The sequence below is a fragment of the Dipodomys merriami genome, unplaced genomic scaffold, assembly GCF_024711535.1.
Source record: "Dipodomys merriami isolate MVZ:Mamm:240054 unplaced genomic scaffold, mDipMer1.0.p SCAF_4094, whole genome shotgun sequence".
Taxonomy (NCBI): domain Eukaryota; kingdom Metazoa; phylum Chordata; class Mammalia; order Rodentia; family Heteromyidae; genus Dipodomys; species Dipodomys merriami.
In genome coordinates this window covers 3,990-13,081 of record NW_027205709.1, presented here as the reverse complement: position 1 = coordinate 13,081, position 9,092 = coordinate 3,990, and the positions used below count along the sequence as shown (strand labels likewise).

Here is a 9,092-nt window from a genome sequence, read left to right as displayed (position 1 = left end):
TTCTTTTCTTTTTTCTTTTTTTGCGGGGGGAAGGAGGTGCCAGTACTTGAACTTAGGGCCTAGGCACTTTCCCTTAGCTTTTTTGCTCAAGATGAGGACTCTGACACTTGACACAGTTCCACTTCTGGCTTTTTGCTTGTTAGCTAGAGATAGAGTCTCATGGACTTTCCTGCCTGGGCTGCCTTCAAACTTTGATCCTCAGATCTTAGCCTGCTGAGTAGCTAGGATTACAGTTATGAGCCATTAGCACTAGTGTTTTTATTTAGAATTTGGTCATTCTACTGCCTAGTCATTCTCTTTGCAATCATACAGCACTCTTAAATGATATTATTCCATGTCACGGGAGTCTTCCATCTCTGTTAATCATCACCCAGAAAAGAAAGTATTGAGCCTTTAAAATCTATGACTTTTATAAGTCACTGAAAATATTGATACTTGTTTCCTGTAAATCGACCGAAAATTGTATGAAATCCAACAGATGGTGAGAAATTGACTGTTCACTTCTGCCAAATTTGGTCTCAGCAATTATGACAAAATGCTTAGAGTTCTGGATCAGGCCACTTAGGCCTTGGCTTTAGATCAGAACCCTTGATTCATGGACACATTGTAAACTAAAGGAAAGGGAAGGGTAAGAGCTGACTCATTTGGTCATTTTTTCTTATTTTTCCCTTTTCCTTCCCCCCTCCCTTTTCTTTTCCCCTTTTCCTTTTCCCTTCCCCTCTCCCTTTCTCTTTCACTCCTTCACAGTACTGGTATTTGAATTCAGGGCTTTGTGTTTGCTAAGCATGTATAAGTCAGCCACACCCCTTTTTTTACTTAACTTATTTTTCAAATAGAGTATTACACTTATGTCTGTGCCAGCTTGGACGGCAATTTTCCTATTTGTACTTCCCAAATATCTGGAACTACAAATATATAATCATATGTTCAGATTTTTATTGGTTGAAATGTGGTTGCTCAAGATGAGTTCTCTGAAACTTCTTGTCTAGGCTGACCTTAAACTGGAGTCCTCCCAAGTAGCTAGGACTACAGGCAGCACCACTTCTTTTTAGATAAGTTTTCACTGTGTAGCCCATACTGGCCTTGAACTTGCTGTCTACCCAGACTGCGCTTGAATTCTCAGTTCTTCCTCAGCCTTCTGTGTGCTGGGATCAGATATAACTTAGAGTGATATCTCCACTTCATTGAAAAGCAACACAAAAAATCACCTTAAACTTAACTATCACTCATACCAACTACTGAAGTTTTCACTGCTTTTCCCTTTCAGAGGTAATTAGATTGACATTGTTCATTAGGATGATGCTTAATGTTCTTGTGATCTGCTGTTCCCTTCTCCCTGTTTTGGTAGTCAGCTTCTATAGCCCTCCCTAGCTTTGCCCTTGGTAATAATGTAGTAAATGATGTTTTTACCATATAAAATATTAACTACTTTATGTTTTGATAGATATGTAACAGTTTCTGGTAAGCATGAGAGTGATTTTGGAATCCCTTTTGTCACAGTATAGTGGAAAAAACATAGTAGAAAAACTGTGTAAGGCTGGGAAGGTGGCTCAGTGGTAGAGCACTTGCTTGCATGCATGAGGCCATGGGTTCGATTACTCAGCACCACATAAGCAAAAAGAAAAAAATAGCCAGAAGTGGCGCTGTGTCTCAAGTGGTAAAGTGCTAGCCTTGAGCTGAAGAGCTGAGGGACAGAGCCCAGGCCCAGAGTTCAGGCCCCACGACCAGACTCCCCCCCCCCAAAAAAAAAAGAAAAACTGTGTAATTCAGTGTTTTCCATGGCAGCTCATGAACTGGTAAGGAGAAGTGGCTATTTTCAATAACCAGGAGGGGGCTGGTGGAAATACCAGCATGTGCAGTGAATACTGAGTACTTCCTTCATCTTCCTTTAGGTCATCTTTCTCCTAGACTTCTGTTCTTTGGACATTTCACAATGTACTCTCTTGAGAGAGTTCAGTACCTTAACAGAGCTGTTGAAGAAGCTCTACAATGACCCTGAAGGAGGACTGAGCAAGGTAACTTCAGTTGGCCCTGAACCTATTTTGCTTCCTCTCTTCAGAGAGATATGACTCTACCATATAAAACCTACTGGACTACAGATATATACAAATAAGTTGCCTCTAGAAGCTTTATTGGTATTTTTGCCAACAGGGATAGTAAATATCATCTTGATTTGTCATTAGCACAAGAAAGGAGGCCAAAAAGCTGTATATCCAATCATTTTATCCAATCATTTATCCAATCATTTTAGGTTATATTAAGTTACATAAAATCTATGTAAATAAAGACTGTAACTTTTGTCTAGCCAGGTGCTTGTAGCTCATACCTGTAATACTAACTACTCAGGAGTTGAGATCTGAGGATCTCAATTTGAAGCCAGTGCAGGCAGGAAAGCCTGTGAGATTCTTATTTCCAAATAACCAGTTGGGGGGGAGGGGGGCTAATGAGGAGGGGTAGGCTTGAGCTGTGGCTCAAGTGGTGGAGTGCTAGTCTTGAATGAAAAAGCTCAGGGAGAGCACCAAGACCCTGAGTTCAAGCCCCATGACAGGCACACACACACAAAAAATGAAGTCTAAAAGAGAAAATGTACATGGAAAGACAAATAAGAAGGTTTAGTATTTAAAAGAATTATCTCCCATACTTAATTTTTATTATATAAGATTTGTTCACAGTCTTTTTGAGTTTCATAACTGCCTGATGGTAATAGAAAGGGCATGTACATTTAGCAGATCTTTTTTATTTTCTCATTTTGTTTTTTGGTGTAAGACTGGAACTCAAACTTAGTACCTGTTGCTTTGGCTCATTGGGTAGTGCACTACCAACCAACTAATCCATGCCTCCAACCCTGATGTTTTTGTTGGTTGTGGGGCTTAAACTGAGCCTGGGCACTGTTCCTGAGCTTTTCAGCTCAAAGCCAGTGCTCTACCACTTGAGCCACAGCATCCAATCTTAATCGTTTTTTTTTTTTTTTTTGCCAGTATTGGGGCTTGAATTCTGAGCCAGGGCACTATCCCTTAGCCCCTTTTTCTCAAGACTAGCATTCTACCACTTGACCTATTTCTGGCTTTTAATTACAGATAAGACTTTCCTGACAAAGCTGACTTCAAACTGCAATCCTCAGATCTCATCCTCCTGGGTAACTAGGATTAGAATCATGAGCTAAAAAGAAAACTTTATTTTTTAGAGGAAAAAAAGAGTGGTCTTAGACATGCCAAGGTCCTAAGTAAAAATGTGAGCTCTTTAAACTTTTAATTCAGTGTTTTTCTCCAGTGGAATTCATACTAATACTTATTTTTAAAAATAGTTGTGTCACTGCTAAAAGATAAAAGCATGAGTCCCTAAAGTATAATCCTAATGCACTTCTGCTAAGTGATAGATGTCTATTGATCTCTGCGTAGACAGGAAAATCAGATTAGCCTGTATAAAATTTCATCAGGGCTGTCAAAGCCTGTGATCTACAGCACTGATAGTTTATTTTGACAGTTGGTTGTGTAGTAATATCTGGAATTTTCTCTTACTCATTTGTCTGCCTACTGGATGTTGAGACCTGGCAGCAGGAACAGCCTGTGGTATTACATATATGGTCCAAGAAATCTGCCTATAACTATGAAAATAACTGCCATGAAGTATCTGTCTTTGTTAGCCCAAGGGCAACCTATTTTGAAGTGGAATTTGATGAGAGGTGTGAAACCAAAAAGCGCTAAGACTCACATGTTTTTTCTTCCAAGCAATAGTGGATCAAAAACAAGAGAAAGAATATAATAGAGATTATGCCTTCACAGGTATGATTATCTAGAATTTACAGACTCTAGAGGTGGGAAGACACACTGACACAAAGTTGGTACTTATAAGTGGCCTAAGGTAAGTCATATTCCCCAAACAAGGTAAATAAGTACTTCTGTAGCAATTCTTGTCCTTTTTCCAACTTTAGAGCAATAATGGTATGGTGTGTAGAAAGAGAAGGACTAGCTAGGCTCTGGTGGCTCATGGTCATATTGTTCAAAATCCTAGCTACTCAGCAGGTTGATATTTGAGGAATAAGATTTAAAGCTAGCCTAGGTAGACAAATCTAAGATAGCCCTATCTCAACCAGCAAAAAGCCAGAGTGGAGACATGGCTTGAATGGTAGAATGACAGCCATGAGCAAAATAGCTGAAAAATACTCAAAGCTCTAAGTACAAACCTTAATACTGGCACATTTCTAGAATGTAACCACACCCATATTTCTAAGGGTTGCTTTGATACTCTACTTGTAGAAAGGAACAGTTGCAGTAGAGATTATGCAGCCTACAAAAGCTAAAAATTTAACTATCTGGCTCTTCATAAGAAATTTGCTAATACCAGTGTTGTCCAGAATAAATTAAAGAGCTGTTAATCTCTGAGTTCAGAAGGGCCAGTGGATCCAAGAGAAAGACTTAAACCATGGTGAAAGCTAGGAGCCCGGCTGACAGATCTGTTTAATATCTGGGCTGCAGCCTGCTTCAGACTGTTTACTTCTCTCTCCTATCAAGGGTCTTGGTTGAGAACAAAGAACTGAGCCAGTGATCACTGGTTGAGCAGATAGTCACTTGAGTTTTAGAAAGCTGAGCAGCAGTTTTCTACTAATTCTGCTTTCTAAATGTAGTTGTGAGTTTTGTGTTTTGGTATCATCTGTGTACATTTCTCCCTTAATCATTTTGAACTTATAGAAATGGAGACCGCTTTTAAGATTTTTTTGAGTCAAAAAGAATATACTTAACTGCTGAGTTGTTGCCTCCTTCCATCTTGTTGACCACATGACTTTTTTTTCTCTCTAGAACGTGACGTTTAAGGATGGTGCTCTTTCATTCTGACAGCAGTAATAATGAATGGGGCTACAAATTCACTGTCACTGCCTATGGCCTGCCTGATGTTGCCGTGTCTTGTGGGTTAGACTTGCAACTCCTTGTTTCTCGACTAATGGTCCGCCTTGACTCCGCATGGCACTCAACTCTGTGCATCGTAAGTTCACAGTCTTGTCCCTTCCTTTTTCATTACAACTGTGTTGAAGAGCAAGGTAGGAACTCTTTCTCATAGGTGGTCTCCATATCACGAAAGAGCAAGGTATTAATAATGTTTCTTTTTAGTTTTCTTTAAACCAAATCAAAACAGTTTACCCACTGGGCACCATTGGGAAGTTTCTTGACTCAGGCTTTGGCCCTATCACAAAGTACGCTGTGGATGCCCTCTGTGGAGGACAATTGGGGAATTGCTGTTTATAGCAGCAGCATAGTCATTTTTAGAGATTTAAGTATACTCCAAGTAGATGGTAGAAATATAGTCATTTAATTGTTGTTTAAGTGAAATTTATGTGAACATAAATAGGTATGTGAATATATGTATTATCGTAAAATACATTAATCAACTTCGTATCATTTGTTCCAAGGGATAGATTCATAGAATAAATCTTTTGGAGTATTTTATATCTATATAATTTTTTAAACATTTTTCTGATTGTAAAATCAAATATCATTCATCCTAAATGGTCATTTTCTGTTAGGATTTTAAAAAGAGTTAGCTAAGGAAGAACAGCAGCATGTACGTGGTATTCAGGTAAGGAGTAGGTTTATTCATCATTCCAGCTGACACCAGACCATCTTGGTCCTCAACGTGGTGGGGAAAGGCCTGGGAAAGAGAGCTTGAAGAGCTGAGAAAGAGAGAGAAAAGAGCTAGAAAAGAGCTAGAAAAGAGCTAGAATAGAGACCATCTGGGAAAGGTGGGAAAGAGAGAGCGAGGAAAGAGAAGAGACCTGGGAAAGAGAAGAGAAGGAAAGAGATGAGAAAGAGCTATAAAAGAGCAGAGAAAGGTCATCTGGGCCTGAGCTAGACCTTATCTAAGTTATGGGCGGAGAAATTTGTGGCCACATCAAATTCAGATGTCACCTCAGCAGATGCAGATGTGACCTCTTCCATTTGTGCCAGTTGCCTAGATAACGCAAGTACTGGGTACAAAATTTGCTGCGAGGAGGGTGGAGTCTGCTTGCCATCTAGGAGCAGACCTTACACTTTCCAAAGCCTGTGTGTCTAATTTCCCTTAGTTTCTTTTTTAAAAAATTTTATTGTGAAAATACTGTACAGAGGAGTTAAAATTACATTGGCAAGGCAATTAGTACATTTCTTATCAAGCATTGCTGCTACCTCCTTTGTTTCCCCTTCCCATCCTTCTACCTTCCCTACCCTGCCAAAGTTGGAAAGTTCGTTTTTCAACATAAGGATTTGTCCAACTCATTGTTGTAATAGGTCCACCTATATCAGTATTTAAACGGTTTGTTTTTGCCCTTCCACTCCACAAATTATAACAACATCAAATACAATGAAAGCAGGGATTATACCGTGGGGGACAGACATACAAAGCAACAAAGAAATCATCTTATAAATATGTTAAATACAATTGCAAGAAAGAAAAAAAACATTTGACTACTTATCTTGGGGTTCATTTCATCTAGCATCAACTTATCTGACCTTTTCTTCTTGTCTCAGACATAAACTAGTAGTTCATAAACTGACAAATAAATGTAAGGAAGCCAACAAAAAAAATCAGTTCCTCTCATCTGATGATGCCTCTACAACAATGAGGAAAGAGTTCATCCTGCTAAGGAACTATGATAGGATATCAAAAAGAGAATTCATTCTTCTAGGTCTTCCCTATTTTTTCAATGTAACTTAAATGATGTAAAACACAATATACCGCTCATCAGTTTTGCACATTTTTATATGGACTTCACCTCAGTCTACAACATTCCTTCATTATTCTGTTCCTGATATTTTTACACTACCAAGACATAAGAACATTTTCATACAATTTTTATTATAAAAAAACTGTACAGAGGTGTCACATTTATGGGAGCAAATAATGAGTACATTTCTTAACAAGCATTGTTCCCTCTTCCCACCATCCCTTCCCTCCCACCTCCACAAATACGCTCCCCTCCCCCCTCCCCCTGACTAAATTGTAAAGTTCATTTTTCAACAGAGTGTCTTGTGCATCTCATTGTTACAATGAGTTAACCTGTATCCCTATTTAACCATTTTGTATTTCCCTTCCCCTCACCAAATTAGAGAAACATATACACAGGATGTAGGTGTACCAACTTCAAATACAATGAAAACAGGGGTTATAGCGTGGGGGAGGAACATATACAGAAAGAAAAAAAAATCACATTGCACATCATAAGTACGTTAGAAACAATAACAAGAAAGAAAAAACATACTTGTGTCCCTGTCTTAGGGTTCATTTCCCTTAATATCATCTTATCTGCTCATATGCACATAGCTTTTGACTTATTCTGCTTATCTCAGACATATATTAGTTATTGAAAATAAGGGAAACCACGGGACCTATGTTTCTTTGGACTTGGCTTACTTCACTTAATAAATTTTTTTCCAAGACTTTCCAATTCCTAACAAATTGGGTGATACTATTCTTTCTGATGGAGGCATAGCATTCCATTGTTTATATACACCCACATTTTCTTGATCCATTCATCTACTGAGGGGCATCAGGGTTGGCTCTATATCAGCTATTGTAAATAATGCTGCAGTAAACATAGCTGTGCTGGTAGTTTTAGTATGGTCTTGTTTGTGATCATTCGGGTAAATGCCCATAAGTGGGATTGCTGGGTCATAGGAAAGCTTCATATGGAGTCTTTTGAAGAGCCTCCATACTGCTTTCCAAAGTGGTTGAACAAGTTTACACACCCACCAAGAATGCACTAGAGTTCCCTGTGGCCAGATACTCTCCAGCATCTGTTGTTGCAAAAATATGGAACATTTCACTAATTTGCATGTCAACCTTGCTCAGGGGCCATGCTAATCTTCTCTGTATTGTTCCAATTTTAGCGTATTTGCTGCCTAATTGAGCACAGAACATTTTTTATATATAAAGTGTAATTGATTTTCTTAAACTAGACAATTCAAAAAAAAGTAAGTTCAAAAGAATTCTTGTGAAATTTTAGAAGCATGTATTTCTTTTTTTTTTTTTGTTAGCAATACAACAAACTGTTAGTACCATGCATTTCTTACATAAGCACACATTTAAGAATAAAGTCAAGACTGGCATGTCAAAAACAAAATAATTCCAGATATTTGTTGTTCAAGAGATGTGTAGGAGGAGGAATTCAATTGTTCTATACAAGGCACCTGTCATAATGAACACTGCAGCAAGTGTTAAGGTTGTTAAAAGTTTTAAATTTTAAATGTATTTAATTTTGGGAATTTGCATATATATGCCAAAATTAGGACTGTTTGGCAGGTGATAAACTTTTCTATAAAGTATTTAAGGTTTATGGTAGCAGACATATGGTACTAATTATGTACATTTCAGAGTTTATAGAAACATTACCAATAAGAAGTTGCAAAGTCTTTGCGTAAAGAAGCAGAGTGAAGAGTTAAGACTTTGTTAACTAGATAGTTTCTGTTTAATTTTTAGGGCTTCCTTACTTTACATGTTAGTGAGGAACAAATGATGATATAAGCCATATACAAATGATGAGATGAGCCATAAAAAGTAATCTTAGTGGGTAATTTTAAAGACTACTCATAGCCTATAAAACTCTTTTTAAGGGGCTGGGAAGGTGGCTCAGTGGTAAAGCGCTTGCCTTGCATGCTTGAGACCCTGGGTTCGATTCCTCAACACCCATAAACAAAAAACAAGCTGGAAGTGGTGATGTGGCTCAAGTGGTAGAGTGCTAGCCGTGAGCTGAAGAGCTGAGGGGCAGCGCCCAGGCTCAGACTCCAGGGCCACGACCAGACCCAAAATAAAAACCAAAACAAAATCCTCTTTTTAAACATCATAATCTTAGCCAGTTTTAAATGTACAGGAATATGAGAAAGTAGTAAAATCTAATATGTAGAACACTGGTAATTGTTTGTTTTTTTATTTGATTAATCATTAATATTTAATTGTCCATTTTCTTTATTTGTTGCATTGTTTTCCTTTTTGTAATATAATACAACTTTTTATAAGTCGTCCTCAGGAGGTACTTTGAGAAGCTTACTGGGATGGCCAAAGCATTTTTTATAGGTGCATGTGAGTTTACAAAGAAGAAAATTAAGAACAAATTATTTATTAAAAAA

The 9,092-nt window shown here is 38.0% G+C and overlaps 1 non-coding gene across 1 annotated transcript; it reads right to left on the bottom strand.

Annotated features, from left to right (window-relative positions):
- Positions 1–7,773: 7,773 nt before the first annotated feature.
- On the bottom strand, positions 7,774–7,880 carry LOC138806866 (U6 spliceosomal RNA). Its single transcript, XR_011365993.1, has one exon. It is a non-coding gene; the product is annotated as a U6 spliceosomal RNA (small nuclear RNA).
- Positions 7,881–9,092: the final 1,212 nt, after the last annotated feature.